The 21,616-nt window shown below is 46.1% G+C and overlaps 1 protein-coding gene across 1 annotated transcript in view; it reads left to right on the plus strand.

Moving 5' to 3' along the window:
• Positions 1-21,616, plus strand: part of sema5ba (sema domain, seven thrombospondin repeats (type 1 and type 1-like), transmembrane domain (TM) and short cytoplasmic domain, (semaphorin) 5Ba) — a 393,180-nt gene that overhangs the window by 326,570 nt on the left and 44,994 nt on the right.

Below are 21,616 nucleotides of genomic sequence, written 5' to 3' on the forward strand. Positions count from 1 at the left end.
GTGATTAAAACATTCATAGCATAAAATATGGAGTAAGATTACTGTCAAAAGTATTCATCCACGATTCTAACCATTCGTATTCGTAATGTTAAACATTTGTATGTTAATAAAAAACTTGTATACAAAATTCTGCTGTCATATGCATGAGTTTGATAAATTAAGGGTTAGGATTGTTTTTACGAGTATGAACCTAAAAGTTGTGAGTGCAACTCTAATTTCTACGACTACGAAGTCTTCCCTGTGAGGACGAATTCAAGTTTATGGGTACGAGTAGAAAAATACTGGAATGACGTCACATAGGTCACAGGGGAAGGTAATCGAACACCGATTGCTCCAAACGCGCATGCGCCATTTATAAAGCGTAGACGCCGGGTGGACCCGGTGGACCTACCGGGGCAGGTGACGCCTCACAGGTCAAGTAAATAACACATCCAACTTCTTGTAATTTATTTATTTCATGAAACTGTACTGTTTTAATTGATATACAGTTTATGGACGAAAGACGGTACTGCTTCGCTTGCACGCTAACGAGCCGGGCCGGTGACACATTAGCCTTCTAATGCAAGGAGGCTAATGAGAAGGCTAAGGAGGCTTAATAACAAAACAAACATAATTTGAGATTATGAATCGTGGCATTTGGCGTATGAATCAGCCCATTGTACAGCCTAAATTGCTGTAAATTAAGTCCAGTTTTAGTTCTTTGCAAACTCAGACACGTGCATTAGTTTAGTTTACAATGAATCTGGCGGAGTTCGGTAAAGTTGGAAAGATATTCACAGATTTGGACTTCCGGCATCAATAACTCATGAGATATATGTTGTCAAAACATGAACGATGCCTCTTTCAAATCGTTGTAAGGTAGACAATGTGCTACAAGGCCAATTTTATCAAAAGTCGCTGTATTTCAAGCTACAGAAATAACATTGGCGTCTATGAGCAGCCGGCGGTGCAACGAGTGAACAGGGACTGTCTGCAAATAGCAAAACCGCTGCAACAGCGAAAAGAGACACTACACATATATTCAATAACTTCACTGGAGAGCCACCAAAATCACTGGAGCCATGAATGGGCTCTTGCTGGTCAAACTACAACTCTTGCTTTGGCGCTAAATTAAAAATCTGAATTTTAAGGAATTTTTATGTTTTGTATGATTATTTTATGAGTATTAAAATGGCACTTTTCTTCATGTATGTGGTATATTTTATATAACACACAGGGAAAATGGCATAAGGGCATAGTGTACTTGCTGTGACCTGTGCTGGTCAGACCGTCAGGTTTATTACCTCCAAGTATTGTCTGTACAGTCCTTAACTAGAAAAATATTACTCTCAGTTTAACATTATGGTATAAATGAATCAATTGACACTGAAACTTTGCAATAAAGTGTCTTATCATCTTTCTTCTCAATCATCAGTACTTGAGGTGACAGTCTAAACAGTTTGTTTGGTATATTGGTGTTATCTGATACTCTCTTTGGTAAGGACTGTAAATTCCATTACTATACAGAATTATGTGTTTGGACAAACAAGTACATTATGCCCTTATGCCATTTTTCCTGTGTGTTATATAAAATATACCACATACATGAAGAAAAGTGCCATTTTAATACTCATAAAATAATCATACAAAACATAAAAATTCCTTAAAATTCAGATTTTTAATTTAGCACCAAACAAAGAGTTGTAGTATGACCAGCAGGAGACAATTGATGGCTCCAGTGATTTTGCTGATTGTACAGTGTGTAAGAGTGAAGTTATTGAATTTTATTACTAATAAAATGATAATTATAAAAAATACAAATTCCTTAAAATTCAGATTTTTCATTTAGCGCCAAAGCAAGAGTTGTAGTATGACCAGCAGGAGACAATTGATGGCTCCAGTGATTTTGGTGACTGTACAGTGTGTAAGAGTGAAGTTACTGAATTTTAATACTCATAAAATAATCATAAAAAATCCTTAAAATTCAATTTTTCATTTAGCACCAAACAAAGAGTTGTAGTATGACCAGCCGCAGCCGATTCATGGCTCCAGTGATTTTAGTGGCTCTACAGGGTACAAGAGTAAAGTTATTGAATAAATGTGTAGTGTCTCTTTTCGCTGTTGCAGCGGTTTTGCTATTTGCAGACGGTCCCTGTTCACTCGTTGCACCGCCGGCTGCTCATAGACGCCAATGTTATTTCTGTAGCTTGAAAGACAGCGACTTTTGATAAAATTGGCCTTGTAGCACATTGTCTACCTTACAACGATTTGAAAGAGGCATCGTTCATGTTTTGACAACATATATCTCATGAGTTATTGATGTCGGAAGTCCAAATCTGTGAATATCTTTCCAACTTTACCGAACTCCGCCAGATTCATTGTAAACTAAACTAATGCACGTGTCTGAGTTTGCAAAGAACTAAAACTGGACTTAATTTACAGCAATTTAGGCTGTACAATGGGCTGATTCATACGCCAAATGCCACGATTCATAATCTCAAATTATGTTTGTTTTGTTATTAAGCCTCCTTAGCCTCCTCATTAGCCTCCGTGCATTAGAAGGCTAATGTGTCACCGGCCCGGCTCGTTAGCGTGCAAGCGAAGCAGTACCGTCTTTCGTCCATAAACTGTATATCAATTAAACAGTACAGTTTCATGAAATAAATAAATCACAAGAAGTTGGATGTGTTATTTACTTGACCTGTGAGGCGTCACCTGCCCCGGTAGGTCCACCGGGTCCACCCGGCGTCTACGCTTTATAAATGGCGCATGCGCGTTTGGAGCAATCGGTGTTCGATTACCTTCCCCTGTGACCTATGTGACGTCATTCCAGTATTTTTCTACTCGTACCCATAAACTTGAATTCGTCCTCACAGGGAAGACTTCGTAGTCGTAGAAATTAGAGTTGCACTCACAACTTTTAGGTTCATACTCGTAAAAACAATCCTAACCCTTAATTTATCAAACTCATGCATATGACAGCAGAATTTTGTGTACAAATTTTTTATTAACATACAAATGTTTAACATTACGAATACGAATGGTTAGAATCATGGATGAATACTTTTGACAGTAATCTTACTCCATAATAAAGTGAATGTCATTGTCTATCAAATGGTTATTCCAGGTGTTTAATGTTCAGCAGGGAACTCCATCCTTCTGCAGAAGGTCTGAATGTCCTTTTACTCACGAATGAGGTGGTGAACCCAAGCAGAGACCACACAGCAGAGGCAGAGATAGGGTGTGAAGGACTTTATTTAAGGGAAGGAGTGAGGGAGTGCGAGGGAGGTCAGGAGGGGTTCTTGGAGGGTGAGGTGAGGTGGAGATCAGGGAAGGGGTGACGGAGCTGGGGACGGGTGAACAGAGAGGGGTCCGGTCGGGGAGGTCCGGCCAGGGAGGCGCGGTCAGGGAGATTCGGAGGTCCGGCCAAGGGGGGTCCAGACAGGGGGGGTACCTGATGTCCAGACAGGGACAACCGGTCAGGGAGGCCCAGAGGTCTGGTCAGGGGAAGCCAGAGGGGAACCACGAAGCAGGAGGGAGCCTCGGCGGGCAACCAGAGTGGGTCGCGGTCCAGTTGGCAGGGCAGGAGGGAACCCGGGCAGCTGGGTCTTCTAGGTGCAGAGATAAGAGAAAACACATTAGTTTAAACTTTCAAAACACGCAGAAGGGAACAGCACGGCTAGAGAGCAAACTGATGGGGTAGTCTGGTTTGACAATCTGGCAGGGTGTGGAAGGTTCACCCGGTCTTTATTGTTGAGGTGTAATTATGGAGATGAGGTTCAGCTGTCCGGGACCCGTGGGGATGACTGATTGCCTGAGTGAAGGCAGCCGTGAACTGCACTCCACTCAGGCGCCGTGCTGGTGAGGATAACAGGGGCAGAGGCAGAGAGGAGAGACCGAGAGAGAGACAGAGAGACAGGGAGACAGAGAGAGAGGGAGAGAGGAGCTACAGAGGGAGAGAAAGGGGGGAGACAGATGGGAAAAAGGTATTTGGGATGCCAGGTGGGAGGAACGGAGGTGAGGAGGGAGCCCTGACATTTACTGTGAATGAAAACACAAAGAAATACATATGTCCCATGTCTCCAGAAATGGGGGTTGTTTTTCCTGTAGGGAGAGGAGAGAGTTCTTATCTGAGTTTGTCATCTCCTCTGGAATCCCAAAGGCCGGGCTGTGTTCTTACACAGGTCTGCATATTACTGAGTAGGCAATGGTGTACAGTTACATCTAAGCCATTTAAGGCATTAATGCATTAATTCCAAAGGAGGAAAACTCTAATTTCGTAACTTTGTAGCATACAGATGACTTTTTTTAGGGTTTAGTCAATAACCGGAGAGGGACTTGAATAAAAATGTGACTGATTTCAGATGTCTGGCTTTCCCTAAAATGTTAATCAAAAAGATGATCCCCCAGTACAACATAAAATCTAAAGTTCAGTTGTACCAGAATGCTGCTCAGCATCAATCTTCTCACTGCTGCTATTTGTGCTGAAACGAATATTTACTCAGTTTGGCTTCTATCCACCAGTAACAGCACTAAAGACCTTTGATAAATAAACACGTAGTCATGGATGTAGTGTGCAAATGGCAGTATTTTTTGTGCAGAAAGATGCAACTATTAATCAAATAGTTGATTAGTTGTCCACTATTTAATAAATTGACAACTGTTTTGATAATCTATTCATTGTTTTCAGCAGTTCTTTTAAGAAAAAAGTTGAAATTCTGATTCCAGCTCCTTAAAATTGCACATTTTCTTTTTTTTGACAGTAAACTGAATATCTTGGGGCTGTGGACAAAATACAACATCTGTTATCTTAGTCTTTGAAAAACACTGACATTTTTCATGTCCACTGCAATTATCTGACATTGTATAGACCAAACAAAAGTCATTCATTAATCGAAAAATACTTGAGAGATTCATCAACAGTAAAACTTATAGTCACAGCCCTACTGCACATCATCCCTTGTCTTATTCCATTTCACCTTTGTGTTGCCTGCTCTTATTGTCGTGAGACTTCTTAAAGTCCCACTACAAGAATAACACAACGAACCATGTGAGAGATAGCAGCCCTCACTCTCCGAAAGCAGCCATGCATAAAACATATTGTGCATTTTATTGTTTGTGTAATGCTTTTTGGCAGTGGATTCATTCTAACCTGGTTGGACCTTTATTGAAGGCAATTATCTGTCCTCAACTCGGATTAGTGTCAGGAAGACCTTGCATATAATAATTAAAGTCCTTATGGAGGCAGACAAATGACTGAGGCAGTATCTGCTCGCTGGAGGAAATTAGTTTGTTGTGCTTTTGCAGTAATGAAGTTCTGAATAATACAGAGAGAGCAGTGTTCTGGTTTTTGTTTCTGAATCCGACGATAAACAAAGTGTGTGTGAAGCTACAACAGCCAGAGAAGTTTCTCTACAGGCATGTTCTTGTGTGAAAGAGATACAAAAACACAGAGAGGCAGAGAGACAGAAGGCTTTTGCTCTCCAGCTCCAGTGTTGCTCATGTGAAAATGTCTGTCTTGAGGTGGGGGGATACTCGCTGGCTGTTTGTCCAACCTCCCTATATATCATCAGCACCCTCAATCGGGATCCTCAGCTGGCTGCCTTGGTCCTTCAAATTCAACTTGATTTTAGCATACAAATGGCTCGATGCTGTCTCTGCTGTATGTGTATGTGTGTGTGTGATTGTGGAGTGCGTATACGGACGTCAGTTGACTTGGTGTGATTTGTGTGTGGGTTGCTGCTTGGACGAGCTCTCATATGCGTGCTGCATGATGAGTCAGCTTGCTCTTTTGCACTAAATCCAAAGCTCCCAGACAACACACAAGCAGACGCATGAGAGTCAGACACAGAGAGGACGAGGAAGAGAGAGAAAAGCCAAGAGAAATATAGATGGAAAGAAATTCAGAGCCCACTTAAGACACAGTGGGGTGAAATGAGTGGGCTCCAAGGGCACCTGAAGGGAAGGAAGGAGGGGAGGGATGAGGTAGGTAGGACAGCCACCTTTATTCTAGTTTGAAATATTCTGCTCACCTCTGCAACTCGCTCACAATCTTTCACATGCACTGCAGCCAAAGGTACACTGAGCTGCAGGATACAAGAGATGTCAACCTGTCGATCAGCGTGATACCTCAGCTCACTGGGTCAGATGCAAGCAGATGGAAAAAGGCAGGTGGCTGATGTTGAGTCAGGAGATAGAGAAAATAAAAGGCCAGGTAGTGAACTCATGTGTGCAGCTAATATTTTCATTAACACATAATCTGTTAATTAGACAAATATGGATATTACAGTTATAAAGGCCTAAAAGTTTTCAAAACTCAAACAGTAAAGCAGCAAATCTCCACATTTAAAAGGTAGCTACTTCAACGCATTTTCACATAAGATGTATTTTTCTTTAAAGGTATTAAAATAGAGGTTTTTTGTTGAACAAAGCAGAGACGGCAACTTTGCCGAATCTTGTGTTCCAGCACTTTGTTAATCTTTTTATTATCCACCTCTGGCCCTGATACACAAATGTATTATCAAGCTTATCTTTAGTGTATTGTCAACAGCGAAGAATGAGTACTAGGGCAGTGGAAGAAGTTTCAAAAGGAAGAATCTACCATAAAACTGACAGCGGACATTGTTGCTACTGTAAGTGTCCTGCATAAGCGGCACAAATTAGCGTTCGTTGTTGAATTGAAGACCTCTGTTGAGGCTTTTAAAGCTAAACTAGGTTAAAATTGCAACTCATCATGTCCCTGAAATATTCTATGGAGAAGTTAACTGGGCAGGTTACAGAACTGGGAAGCAGTTGTTTTAAAATTAGGACAGTGCTCAGCTGAAATCTACAAGCGGTTGAAAAAAATTAAAGGAAGAAAATTAATGATTGTGTCACGGCTTAGCTTATTCAGACCGAACAGAGAGCCACTACTACCAGAACCGGAGAAGTTGAAAAAGGATTTATTGTTCAGGGGTGGATATGGCTGGAGTATGAGGACCGGAATGCAGGGACGGGAATGCAGGTGGGGGGAGGATGTGGCCGGATGGATCTGGGGGCCGGGGATCGGCGGTCGTCCGGGGTCCGGGCGGGACCGGAGGCGTCGCGGACCACAGAGGGGGATCCCTGGCGGCCAGATGTCTAGGGCTCGGGGTTCAGTGGAGGAGAGGGGGCTCTTGGGGAGGCACTCTGACGATCCGGAGGGGGCCGAGGTGTCGGGTTGGCCGAGCGGAGGCGGCGTCTCACCGGTGAGGATCCGAGAGGGGGCTCCGGGAGGCAGGGAGCAGCCGGTTGGGGTGCTGCAGCTTCGGCGGCCGGGAGGGAAACGGGTCGGGGATTCCAGGAGGGGGTCCAGGCGGGATGGGGGATCCGAGCGGGGAGGGGGACCGGTGCCGAATGGCTCAGGGGGGTCAGATGTGGGTTCCAGGTGAGGAGGTCTCCGGGCAGCTGGGTAGCGAAAGTCTATTCAACAATCTGGCAGGGTGTGGAGTGTTGAGCCGGTACTTATTGTGAGGTGGGTAATCAGGGTGATTTCTTCCAGCTGCCCGGGACTCATGGAGGAGATTGATTACCTGAGTGGAAGCAGAGGAAGAGGGACGGATGGGAGACAGGAGACACATAGGGAGGGGGTTAGTTTGGGATGCCAGGTGGGGAGGGGTGAGGAGAGGGCCCTGACAGTACCCCCCCTCAACGGGCGCCTCCCGGCGCCCCACGAAGCCGGTCAGGGTGGTTCCGGTGGAAGTCGGCGATGAGGGAGGGATCCAGAATCCGGCTACTGGGAACCCAGCACCGCTCTTCCGGGCCGTAGCCCTCCCAATCCACCAGATATTGACGCCCCCTACCCCGGCGGCGGACATCCAGGAGGCGGGAGACTGTGTACACCGGCTCGCCGTCTAGCATGCGGGGGGGTGGAGGGGCCGGAACGGGAGGGGCCAATGGGCTTTCCTGAACCGGTTTGATTTGAGAAACGTGGAAGGTGGGATGGATCTTCATGGCAGCGGGGAGTTTCAAACGAACGGCAGATGGATTGATGATTTTGTCGACGGGGAAGGGACCAATGAAGCGGGGAGCCAGTTTTTTGGAGGGGACACGGAGGGGAAGATCCTTGGCCCGAAGCCAGACCTTCTGGCCCGGGGTGTAGATGGGTGCCTCGGAACGATGGCGATTCACCTGGTCTTGGTTTTTACGGGAGGCACGGAGGAGGGCGGCGCGGGCCTGGCGCCAGGTGCGCCTCCACAGATGGAACCTCGATCTCTCTCTCCCGGTCTGGGAAGAGAGGCGGGGGGTAGCCGTAGGCGCAGTGAAAGGGTGACAGTCCGGTGGAGGAGCAGGGCAAGGTGTTATGTGCGTACTCCACCCAGGGGAGTTTTGAGTTCCAGGAGCTGGGGTTCTTTGAAGCCAGGCAGCGGAGGGTGGCCTCCATTTCCTGATTCAGCCGCTCTGTCTGGCCGTTGGTCTGTGGGTGAAAGCCAGAAGATAGGCTGACCTTGGCCCCAAGTGCTGTACAGAAGGACCGCCAGACCTGCGAAGTAAACTGGGGCCCACGGTCCGAGACGATGTCTATGGGGATGCCATGGGCTCGGAACACGTGGGCCACCAGCAGGTCGGCGGTCTCGCAGGCTGAGGGGAGTTTAGACAGGGCAATGAAATGTGCAAACTTTGAGAACCGATCAATTATTGAGAGGATGGTTGTCATACCTTGAGATGGGGGTAGACCGGTGACGAAATCCAGGGAGATATGGGACCAAGGTCGGCGTGGGATTGGAAGGGGTTGCAGGAAACCGGAGGCTGGTTGGTTGGGGGTTTTGTTTTGTGCACAGACGGAGCAGGCTGAAACGAACTCACGGCAATCGTGGTTCATGGAAGGCCACCAGAACCGCTGGCGGTTGTCCGTCCTGGACACCCCTGGGTGGCACGATAACTGGCTGGAGTGGCACCAACGGAGTACGTCCGGGCGGGCGGTCTCCGGGACGAACAGCGTTCCTGGGGGACCGCTCTCAGGGAAAACCTGGTTTTGCTGGGCTCTGCGGACAGTAGCTTCGATATCCCAGGTTAGGCAAGCCAGGTGACAGGGGGACAGGATTGGTTCAGGATCTTCAGGTGCGTTCTCTTTAGAGTAGATGCGCGACAGGGCATCAGGCTTAGCATTTCTGGTTCCGGGACGATAAGAAAGGGTGAAACAGAACCTATCGAAAAATAGAGCCCACCTGGCTTGCCGAGGGTTCAACCGTTTTGCTGACCGAAGGTACTGGAGGCTTTTGTGGTCGGTCCACACCAGGAACGGCTGTTCTGCCCCCTCCAGCCAGTGCCGCCACTCCTCCAGGGCCAATTTCACTGCCAGCAGCTCCCGGTCTCCCACCGCATAGTTTCTTTCCGCCGGGGAGAGTTTGCGGGAGTAGAAGGCGCATGGGTGGAGTTTCTCATCTCCGCCGGTGCGCTGTGAAAGCACCGCCCCCACTCCGGTGTCCGAGGCGTCCACCTCCACAATAAACTGCAGACCAGGGTCTGGCTGGACCAGGATCGGGGCGGAGGTGAACCGGTTTTTGAGGGTCTGGAAGGCGGCGTGAGCTGTGGGGGACCAGGTGAACTTACAGGAGGTGGATGTGAGAGCGGTCAGGGGTGCGGTGATTTGGCTGTAATTCCGGATGAAGCGGCGGTAGAAGTTGGCGAAGCCCAGAAACCGCTGGAGCTGTTTGCGATCCCCGGGCTCCGGCCAACCCTCCACCGCCGCTACCTTGGCTGGGTCCATCCTGATCTTCCCAGCAGAAATGATGTACCCCAGGAAGGGCACCGTCGGCGCGTGAAACACGCACTTCTCAGCTTTCAGGAAAAGGCGGTTTTCACGGAGACGCTCGATTACCTTCCGCACGTGCCGACGGTGCTCCTCCAAGCTGCTGGAGAAGATCAGGATGTCGTCGAGGTATACGAAGACAAACCGGTTCAGGAAATCACGTAGCACATCATTGACTAGATGCTGGAAGACAGCCGGGGCGTTGGTGAGGCCGAAGGGCATGACTAGATACTCGAAGTGGCCTAAGGGGGTGTTGAAGGCTGTCTTCCATTCATCTCCCTCCCGTATCCGGACCAGGTGGTAAGCGTTGCGTAAGTCCAACTTAGTGAAACGGTGGCACCATGAAGTGGGGTGAATGCAGAATCCAGAAGGGGAAGAGGATATTTATTGCGGATGGTGATCTGGTTAATTCCCCGGTAGTCCACACAGGGGCGCAGTCCTCCATCTTTCTTTCCCACGAAAAAGAATCCTGCACCAACGGGGGAAGTAGAGGGGCGAATCAGCCCGGCCGCTAATGACTCTTTGATGTAATCCTCCATGGCTCTTTGCTCTGGTTTGGAGAGATTGTATAATTTCCCACTAGGCAAGGAGGCGTCCTTCTGAAGCTCGATGGCGCAATCGTATGGTCGGTGGGGCGGAAGGGAGAGGGCCTGGTCCTTATCAAACGCAGGAGCTAAGTCATGGTATTCTACGGGGATGCCAGTGAGATCGGGGGGGTTGGAACGGGCTGGCGGTGTGGGACTACCGGGGGCCGAGGCAGAGAGGAGGCAGGTGGCATGGCAGCTGGGGCTCCATGAAAGAATCTTCCCCTGAGACCAGTCAATGTGAGGGTTGTGGCGTCTTAGCCAGGGAAATCCGAGAACCAGAGGGGTGTGTAGGTTGGGGAGAGTGCAGAGGGAGATGGATTCAGCGTGATTACCAGATATACGGAGAGTGAAGGGATAGTTTGGACCTTAATGTGTGCTAGACGGCGGCCATTCAGGGAGAAGGCAGAGAGGGGAGGTTGAATGGATTCAGTGGGGATATGCAGTTGCCGAACCAAGGACTCTTCGATGAAGTTTCCTTCTGCACCCGAGTCCACCAACGCCGCGACTGAACGCTGGTGATCTCTCCACTCAAGGGTGGCTGTCACCCGGAGGTGAGTCGACGGGGAGGAAAGCATGGTTCGGCTCACCAGGACCCCCCGGTCACTGGTGAGCCGTGGATTTTCCCGGCTTGGCCGGGCAGGTGGCTGAATAGTGTCCCATCTCTCCGCAGTACAGACAGGCGTTCCGTTGTCGGCGCGCCGTCTTTTCTTCCTCAGAGAGGTGGGCCCGGCCAAGCTGCATGGGTTCCTCCCCCGACGCGGACTGGACTGGGGCAGAAGGCAAGGACCGGTTCTGAGCGACTGCGGGGCGAGGTGGGCTGATTCTGGGAGGGGGGCCGGTGGCGCCGGGATAGGGGGATCGAGGCTGGATTGGGAGGCGGGGCTGCTGGGTCGAGGAAGCCAGAGTTCTCCTTTCTCTCCGGCGCTCCCGGAGCTGGTTGTCCAGCCGGATCGTCAGGTCGATGAGCTCCTTCAGGGATCCCAACTCCTCCTTAGGGGCAAGTTCGTCCTTAAGCTCCTCATTTAAACCGTCCTGGAAATGGTAACGGAGGGCCGAATCATTCCAGTCACATTCGGCCGCCAGGGTCCGAAACTCGACAGCGTAGTCCGCGACACTCCGTCCCCCCTGCTTAAGACTGCCCAGTCGCTTGGCTGCATTCTGTCCCTGGACCGGGTGGTCGAACACCTCCCTCATGGCGGTGGTGAACGCTGAATAGGAGTCGCAGACGGGGTTGTTATTCATCCAAACCGCCGATCCCCAGCGCCGCGCTGCTCCGGTGAGTAAACTCAGTGTGTAGGAAATCTTTTGTTCATCTGTGCTGTAGGTGAGCGGTTGCATCGCAAACACTAGAGACGTCTGCATGAGGAATTCTTGGCAGGTTCCTTGATCTCCTGAATAACGTTCAGGGGTGGGGATATATGGTTCACGAGATGGGGGAGAAGACGGAGCAGCGGGCCGAAGTTCTGGAGGTGGGGGTGAAGGGATAACTGGGGGAGTCTGGGTTGTGGATAACTGGACCAGGGAGGTGGCTACTTGTGATAGTTGGGTGGTTATATTACTCATCTGTGTATTCATGTGACGGGTGGTGTCGGCAAGATCTTGCAGGGCTTGACTATGCTGGTTCAGGAGGGATGGAGCAGAGGCTACTTGGGCCATTTGACTAGATAGGGCGGTGAGCTGAGCATTCATCTGCTGACTGGTATCCGTTAACTCACGGAGGGTCCGGTGATGTTGTCCCAGAAGATTTCCCTGAGTGGTAACGGCCTGCATGATGTCAGGTGGGGTTGGCAGGTCCGGTCCTGGTAGAGGGCTCTCTGGGTCCATATTTATGGCCAGATTGTTCTGTCACGGCTTAGCTTATTCAGACCGAACAGAGAGCCACTACTACCAGAACCGGAGAAGTTGAAAAAGGATTTATTGTTCAGGGGTGGATATGGCTGGAGAATGAGGACCGGAATGCAGGGACGGGAATGCAGGTGGGGGAGGATGTGGCTGGGTGGATCTGGGGGCCGGGGATCGGCGGTCGTCCGGGGTCCGGGCGGGACCGGAGGCGTCGCGGACCACAGAGGGGGATCCCTGGCGGCCAGATGTCTAGGGCTCGGGGTTCGGTGGAGGAGAGGGGGCTCTTGGGGAGGCACTCTGACGATCCGGAGGGGGCCGAGGTGTCGGGTTGGCCGAGCGGAGGCGGCGTCTCACCGGTGAGGATCCGAGAGGGGGCTCCGGGAGGCAGGGAGCAGCCGGTTGGGGTGCTGCAGCTTCGGCGGCCGGGAGGGAAACGGGTCGGGGATTCCAGGAGGGGGTCCAGGCGGGATGGGGGATCCGAGCGGGGAGGGGGACCGGTGCCGAATGGCTCAGGGGGGTCAGATGTGGGTTCCAGGTGAGGAGGTCTCCGGGCAGCTGGGTAGCGAAAGTCTATTCAACAATCTGGCAGGGTGTGGAGTGTTGAGCCGGTACTTATTGTGAGGTGGGTAATCAGGGTGATTTCTTCCAGCTGCCCGGGACTCATGGAGGAGATTGATTACCTGAGTGGAAGCAGAGGAAGAGGGACGGATGGGAGACAGGAGACACATAGGGAGGGGGTTAGTTTGGGATGCCAGGTGGGGAGGGGTGAGGAGAGGGCCCTGACAGATTGACCTGTAGAGTGATTGGTTGACTCTGTTATGCTGTTGGAGCATTTTGCTGGCTGGGTTCAATTAGTCCTTAAGAGGGAAACCAATACAAATCTGTTCAATTTATCTTGATGGGAGAGGTCACCAATACAATGACAGTGCCTCTTTTATATATTATGGTCTTCAACAATTTCCAACCCATCTGAATACCCATCGGAAATTTTAGGTCAGTGATCAATCTCCAAAACGATCATCAAATGACAATATAAGCAAATGTCTTTTGGAATATTGGTGTTCATTCCTCCAGTAGAGCTCCACAGACTTGAAGGGATGCTAGTATTCCAACACCTCACTGAGACACTTTATTGTTGTGTTTCCTTTAATTTGTCATCCATCTGTGGTTGCTTATCTGAAGCCAGGCAGACACACAAAAGACAAACAGATACATTTGGAAAAATTTTAGATCACTGACCTACTAGAGTCTGTTGCAGGGGCTCAGTTTGAAAAAGTACGCTCAGAAACATTACCATTAGCCTGACAGACTGGGCGGTCTAAAGCTACTCTAGAGAAGGACAGACTTTGTTTACTGTGTAATTTAGGTAAAGCTGAGAATGAGGTTGATTTTATGTTTTTTTATGTTTTACTGTATACGAAGATATAAGGGGCGTACTTTTCAATAAGATGTCCTCTGTTTACATTGATTTCTTTTGTTTGGATGACCATGAATATTTTGAGATATGTTTTAGAAAAGGAATCTTTTTCATGGCAGAGTTTCTTTGCCAGGTCTGGAATAAATGGCAACATGTTTAGTTTGAGAACTGAGCAGCATAATAATGTGTGATTAGGATGTATTGCTGCAATGCAATGGAAATAAAGAAATCAATTAATGAATCGATCAATCAGTACACCTGCCTCACTGCAGCTGGTTCTAGTCAAAGATCACACATCGGTACTGGTGATTTAGGAAACCTGCAAACCAGGGAAACAGCGCTGCAGCCACCCTGTGTGCATAAATAAAGATTGTATGACAAATATTGCAAATTAAATCAAAAACTATTTCAAGTTTAAAGCATTTTTTTTAGAATAGTCTGTACTTCAAGGCTGCAAACATCACGAAAACCCTGCATTAGATCTCAGAGGTGTTACTTAATACTTAGCAGTTCTATACTATCGAAGGTACCACATTATTTCCAAAACTACCCGTATTTATTTATTTATTTATTTGGTATAGACAGTGCACATTAATGAACACCTACTTTTACAGCAATGGGTGTAAATATGCCAGATTATAGCACAATGCTAATTTATATTCGCATATAGTATTGCTCAACTGTTATGTAGTTCTTTCTTTTTCAACCAACTTCTGTCCATGTCTTCAGGCACCCACCACTCAGACTATGCAGAAAAAACCCGCCTGCCATTTTACTTTTTCTACTGTCAATAAATGCCCCATCATTGTCCTGCTGTCTGAATGAGTTGAAAGAATTTTCATCAACTTTTCTGCTTTGTGCGCAGTCATCCCATTTACATTCAACCGTTTATTCATTCAGCTGATTATTCTCGCGTGGTTTTCATGGCTAATCAGCAGCTACACATGCTGCTTTTCACCTTCATACGCATAAACGGTGAACAGCATTTTTCAGTCCTGTGGTGGGCATCACAGTGATGGAATAAATGTCAGACATGATAAACAAACTGTAATTATCTGCTTTGCTGAGAAACATCCCGCTGGTAACTGAATAATGGATAGTAGCTACTGCTACTGTGGCTGTACAGTAGCAGTGATCCATCATGTATGTATGGCTGCAGTTTGCTAAACATGGAGTCAAAAAAAAAACGCTGACTCTTACAGCTTATGGCAAAAACAAATGTTGGTTTGAATGCCTCTACAGTTGTTGCCATCTGAAAATTTAATTACGTTTAAGTGCTTTTAATGTTTAGGTTTTCTTTGTTATCAATCCAGATTGGTGGCTCGGGCTAGCTAAGCAACCCTGAGAATATAGTAACATTTGGATCTTCATCTTTAACTTTGCTTTTTTTGTTTCACTGCTAAACCTTTTTAACTGCCAGTGATTTGTATCCTGTTAGTGAAAGCTTGCAGACTGCAGCAGTGTGTGTGTGTATGTACATGTCGGTGTGTGTTTGTCCTCTATTTGTGGTAATTATATTTGACCTGGTCAATTGGCACCTCTGGCTAACAGCACCACTCTGTCCTCCACACAGCCCCTATCTCTCTATCTCACTCTGTTAGCGAAGTGATTTATTTTGGCTGCAGCGGACAGCGTGCTTGCTTAGCTGCAATGTTGCATCCATCAGGTCTTTTTTTTTCTGCCTCCACTGAGAGATGCCCATGCTGCCAAATAGAGGATAAAACTATGAAAGTACTGGTTTCACAGACCAAAAAGCCTGTTTGAGAGTAAGTGCAATTTACTTTACTGGATTGGTTTATTCTTTTGTTAAAACTGAAGGTGTCAGACAGGGAACAATGGTTTGACATGGGGAATGTTGATAGATATTTTCCTTTTGACTGTTTTCACAGGTGGTGTTGAGGAAAAAGAGGAAAGAGCATATGAATGAGGGGAAACAAAAATAACTACAAGGAGGAAACACTGAATAAATGATGAGGATAATGTTGAAAAGGATGAAATGGAACAAATCAGGCTTTCTGTAGTACCTGTTTTCCTACAGCACCACCACCAACTCGCACATCTGCTTACATAAACATTACATTTTATTACAAGAGGTTCAGGTGTCCTGCAGGTGAAAGTTAGATTTACGCCTGAAGGACTTTCGCTCAATGTATGAGTGTGTGGCTGTGTGTGTGATTAATGGTGACCTTGCAGCAGTTATGGGGCTGAGGAGGCTGAGGCTGCCTGCAACAGAAGTTTAAAAACAGCATCAGGAAACCACTAAGTGGCTATCGAGGAAAACCACTGACCACTAACACTGTCAATGTGTGTGTGACTGCTTGTTATAACCGGTGTATATTAAGTGCTGCAGTGCCACTTTCATTATGCTTCTTTAGTGTCATTCCCTATAGAATGCCTATATGATGGAAGACTTCCTTGTCTGTCTTGGTGTGAGGGGAGCTCACAGGCTGGTCCCCAGAAAACCCAATTTACTGTCAGCTCTGGTTGCCAGCCTGTCAGCAGGCCTCTAGAGCTCACTGCTGCTAAGCCTGTATGACCAATCAGAGGAACACTTCTGCAGCCAAAGGCTGAGGGAGAAGAGAGAGATGGTGTTCACACTGTGGATGTATTTATTATTGCTCCAGAATGCTGTTTCTTTTATTACAGGCTTTGTTAAGGATGAATTTCAGTGTAATCATTTTTTCCTTTCTGGCTCGTTCTAACTCTCTCACTTTCTGTCTATATTGCTTTCTCACATTCTTCTTTCTCACAGCCTTGACTTGAACTTGCACTATGTCTCCAGCCTGCCAACTTTTTAATCAGTGGCTTTAATTAATTTGGTATCGTTATAGATGAATATGTGTTAGTTTGTGCAATCATATCTCTCGTAGATTCATTTTGGATTAAGATATACGCTCGAAAGTGCCAATGCATGGCACTTAAATGTCTATGTCTACATTCAAGTTGTACATTTGTATATGTGAAAAAAAATCGAATCTCGTCTTGTACAAAGAGACAAAATTTCAAAACCAATAGTTAAGAAAATTTTTGAGGAGACTGGAAATTTCCTAGATAAACTTTCATTCATATTATATCAATTATTTAAGCTGATCAGTGTTCTGAATCAGTGTTCAGTGTTCTGAATCAGAATTTCTGGCACTGAGGACATGTAGCCTTTGGAATTATTTCAATGTATCAAATACATTCAGTCAAAAGTTATACTGTGACCCACTCAAAACCATAGTGCTTCGAACTTCTCAGCTAATGGGTGACTGCAGATCTCCACTGAGTTTATCACCTTATAAATTTTGCTGGATGCAAAATTATGTTTTGTAATGAATGCCAAAGGACAGATAGTATGTTGGTACAATGTCACCCCATACATCAATAAAGTTCTAGGCTCAAACCCATCAATCCTGAGTGGTGCATTATGAATTACTACGATCAATGAGTTCGCAAAGTATGTTGAGCCTAAAGTTAAAATATTAAATTAATAAAAATAACTTCATTTTGAGGCTGCACAGTGGTGTAGTGGTTAGTACTTTTGCCTTGCAGCAAGAAGATCCCCGGTTCAAATCCCGGGGTGGGCCTGGGATCTTTCTGCATGGAGGTTGCATGTTCTCCCTGTGCATGCGTGGGTTTTCTCCGGGTACTCCGGCTTCCTCCCACAGTCCAAAAATATGCTGAGGTTAATTGATAACTCTAAATTGCCCGTAGGTGCGAATGTGAGAGTGATTGTGTGTCTGTATATGTAGCCCTGTGACAGACTGGCGACCTGTCCAGGGTGTCCCCTGCCTTCACCCGAGTCAGCTGGGATAGGCTCCAGCACCCCCGCGACCCTAGTGAGGATAAAGCGGTGTATAGAGAATGGATGGACGGATGGAACTTCATTTTGATTTTATCAAAAACTTAAGTGATTTCCACATATGAGGCATTGCACTATTGCACTTCCTGAGTATCACGTTTAGATGTATGAAGTTAAATGTGCATTGAGAGTGCACTTAGTAGTGAAATAAATGCCCTATATGAAATTGCACAATTAACAATTTTTACCTGCTCTTGCATCATTTGCAGTAACAGCAGTTTTTACTATAAAAATGTTTTATATTATTTTATAGCTCTCCATTATAACAACTTGTTCCTCTTGACTGAAGTAGGCAGCATGTGATTGGCCCATTTTGTGCAGAAAAAGATGCATCAAATGCCACTATATTATGGAAGCACATACAATGGCTGATGAAGCAAACCTGGGTTAAAGAAAGTTTATAACCACCATTTTCTCTACTCAGGGTTTTGGATTTTGTTGAACTATGTACCTGACACAAAGAAGCTATATCCAGCTTGCTCTGTGGTACACCCCTCTGGTGCCTCTCTGTTAGGAGTTTGTATGCTCTTCCTGCATCAATATTTGTCTCCTCTGGGCCCAAAGAAAAGCAGGTTACTCTGAATTACCTCTAATAGTCAACGGTTGCCTCTCTTTAAGTGTCAGATAGATTGGAACTTATCCATACTGTAACCTGCCTCTTGCCCATGGATGCGCTGAATGATTGAAATCTGGGAACGGGATTTAGATAAACAGAGTGGATTGATAAAATGGTGTCAAACACCATCTGATCTCCTGAAGGCAATAGTTCAGTTCAGTATTCATCTCTTTATGTTGTCCATTTTAGTATTGTCCATCTCTGTGCTACCTCTGTGTCTTATATTATCTCTTCCTCTCCTCTCCTTCAGCCATTAAAAAAATACTTCTGCTAAAAATACTTTGTCTTGTAGCATGTGTCTGCCTTCCCATTGTTTTCTCGGTGAGGATGCAGCTCCTTTGTATTCACCAGGGACTAAAACTGTACAGGGGAGACACCACGCTTCTTTTTTTTTTCTTTTGTTTTTTGGCAGACAGCCATCCCACTTTTGTTTTCCAGATTTTTTTGGGACACAGCACACCATCAGTCTTTAGCCTGGCTCCAACTGGGCCTAATTGGATGTATTAGTGCTGAGTGCTAGTAGGAGTTCTCCGTGTTTCCGATTCATCATGAGCAGACTTCCTAAGTGTCCAGCTCAGCCTAGCACAGCAGGGGAAAAAAGCTCTGGGGACAGACTCTCTCTCCCCCGAGGAGAAGATGAGGAGAGCCTGTCAGCAGTGGTCTCCTGAGAGCGGAAGTAAAAATATGACATGCCTCCTCTGGAGAGATGGCGAGAGGCCAGCGTATGCAGACAGCATATGCTGAATTGAGTTACACCTTCCAAGTCAGGCTTTGCTGAAAAATTCCCAGAGTGTCAGCGCTATAGCTAATAATGGCTGAATACAATCCAAATTAACCAGTTCTTGTGATCATATTTTCAATTATATACTGACAGGCTCTCTTTAAAGGTGAGGTGAACTGTTGTTTTTATGTCTAGTTGTTAAATATCCTATAATAAAAGGAGACACTGGTTTTTACAGCATTCACAAACGATTTAAAATACCAATTACACCCCCGCAGAGGGAATACAGCAGATTTGTCTTCTGATGCCAGTCGTCCAGACATATTGTTATATGGACTGGTGAGTTTTTGCCGCTCAGTCTGTTTAAAATTTTACAGGCCATGTTCCATAGCTTCTCCATTTTGATATAGTGTGCCACCAGGCATGCTCAAAGCTAAATTAAATATCACCCAGGGGCCTGCAGACGTGTCAAGGCAATCCTCCCACATACCAGGGCACCCACAGTGCACAGACGTGCCCTTACAGTGTACACAAATAGGAGGATTATTCAGAAAAGACACCTAATTATGCACACACAGTGAAATGGTTTGGATGAGCTGCACTCCTCCGCATCTGCAGACTCAGCCTCCTGTTCTGGCTGACATCCCTCTGCACTACCTGTTACAGAAATGAACTTCCCATAAAAGCCCCCCTCTCTCCATCCACAGTGCCTGTAATTGACTTTTACAGGGGTGCTGTTTTTAAAAAATTGTGAGCCGTCAGGACACCGAGAGCTTTTGGCCGGTGTTTTATGTAGCTGTAGAAAGGTCAGAGTGGGAGCTAAATGCCCCAGTACACTACCTTTTTTCCCTTTTCATAGTAAATCCCTGTTAATTTAAGATGGCCACTGGTTGAGGAAATGATTGAAGAAAATCCTACAGACTGCAAACATGTGCTGTATCCCAAATACATTACATTGGTACAATGCAGTATTTATATGCAATATTCTGAACGTCTTAATAATGCATTTTTGCTATTAGCAGAAACGAAATCTTATTGATTTAAATACATTAAATCAATAAGATCATGATGCAGTGTGTATTGAAGTCAATCAAAATGTGACGTTGGAATTCCATTTGTATGTTTTAGTTCTTCTTCCTGAATTGCTGCCAAGTCAGTTTTGAGCTTCTGGTCTTGCAGCTAATAGAATGCTGATTGGAAAATTGGTATTCTATTGGTATTCATGACATAGATGATTAAATCGGTGTTCTTTTTCAAAGTTGCAACTTTTTTGTTTCCATGATGTTCCAAGATCTTGCTTCAGCTGTAGTAACTTTTAGTAAGCTTACTGACATGTTTGCATATTTTTTCTTCCCAGAACTATACACACTCTAATACCTGGATAAAACTATATCGACATGCATTAAATTCTGATTGAGTATTTAGTTCCAAAACTGTGGGCCTCCATCCTCCATAGAAACACCCTATACTCATGTGGTTTGATGCTTTTCACCAGCTTTAGTGAGGTCATCCACATGTATTATGTTTCTTTGTCCCTTAAAGCTATTAAATATGATTGAGATCTGGGCTTGGTGCAGGCAAATCAAGTCCTTCTAAAGTAAACAGTAAAAAACGTTTCTTCAAGGATTTTCCCAAACTGTTGTCTCAAATCTTAAGGTATATTACTATTCAAATAACCAAGGCATTAAGGTTTGCCTTAAATGCACCTAAAGAGATAACATCTTGTATTCGAATAACTGTGTGAATATCTTACACTTTAGCATCAACCCCTATTTACACCTGCACTGTAGTCAATTTGTCAGCATTTCTTTCCAGCCGATACATTTCTTCTGATCTGACCTACTTCATAAATAGCTAAGTTGAACTGTAGTCGTCAATTTATGTTTTTCCAAGCATTTTTCTTTAACTCAATGCCAGCAGGATGAATCTGTGACTAAATGTGTCTTTCCCCGAGGTCAGGAGCCTCCCAGCATGCCTCTCAGCACACATTATCAAGAGCTAATTAGGCTTTAAATCACTACCACCTCTCCTTTTATAAAACATTTATTCCATCCTTAAAATACTCACTTATTAATTATTCCACTTAGCTGATCTTCTGTAATGGAGTGTGTGTGTCTGAGGTGTGTGTGTTCGCAATCAGGAAACCAAATGAAGATTCTTCAGCCCCGATGACGCAGCAAAACCACGCTTCAAAGTCGTCAAAGATTACAACACGGTCGACCTTGAGCCAAAATGGCAACAAGCTCCTCCCTCCGCCCCTTCAGATGAAGTATTATGTTCACTGAACTGTGAATTTGCATCCGACCTCATTATGATTATTGTTTCATCTGTACTGGAGATTGCATTTACCATCAGTGTAATAGAGTCACTTAATTAAAATGACACGAAGAAGGTTGCCAATCAATGCATCATGTCAACAAAAGAAGTAATCTTTTTCTGGCTGTGCCACAGATCACCAGAGAACATGCTGCCTCTCCACCCCTCACCCTCACTGGTGTCTTTGGGGTCACCTATGATGTGCTAACGAAGCAGTAATGTCTTTATTGGATGTAAACTGACCTCAAGTTTACTGCGGAGCTCCGGTCCTGGCACAAAGAGTCGTATCAACACATAAAGATTCCTCAACCTCCAGGCTGAAACACTACAGGGCTCTTCAAATAAACCTCGAAGGCCTGTGCCAGGAAGAAAAAAAACAACGAGAATCTCTCTTTTCAGCACAAAGGAACAAGGGGAGGAAGAGAACCTACAACAGGAGAAAGAGTGGGAGGGAGACAAAAGGGGGATATAGAGGAGAGGGAGGGAGTGATGCTGAAAGTACAGGGGAGCTTTTGAGAGAGACGA

Source organism: Acanthochromis polyacanthus, chromosome 14 (genome assembly GCF_021347895.1).
Source record: "Acanthochromis polyacanthus isolate Apoly-LR-REF ecotype Palm Island chromosome 14, KAUST_Apoly_ChrSc, whole genome shotgun sequence".
Lineage (NCBI taxonomy): Eukaryota > Metazoa > Chordata > Actinopteri > Pomacentridae > Acanthochromis > Acanthochromis polyacanthus.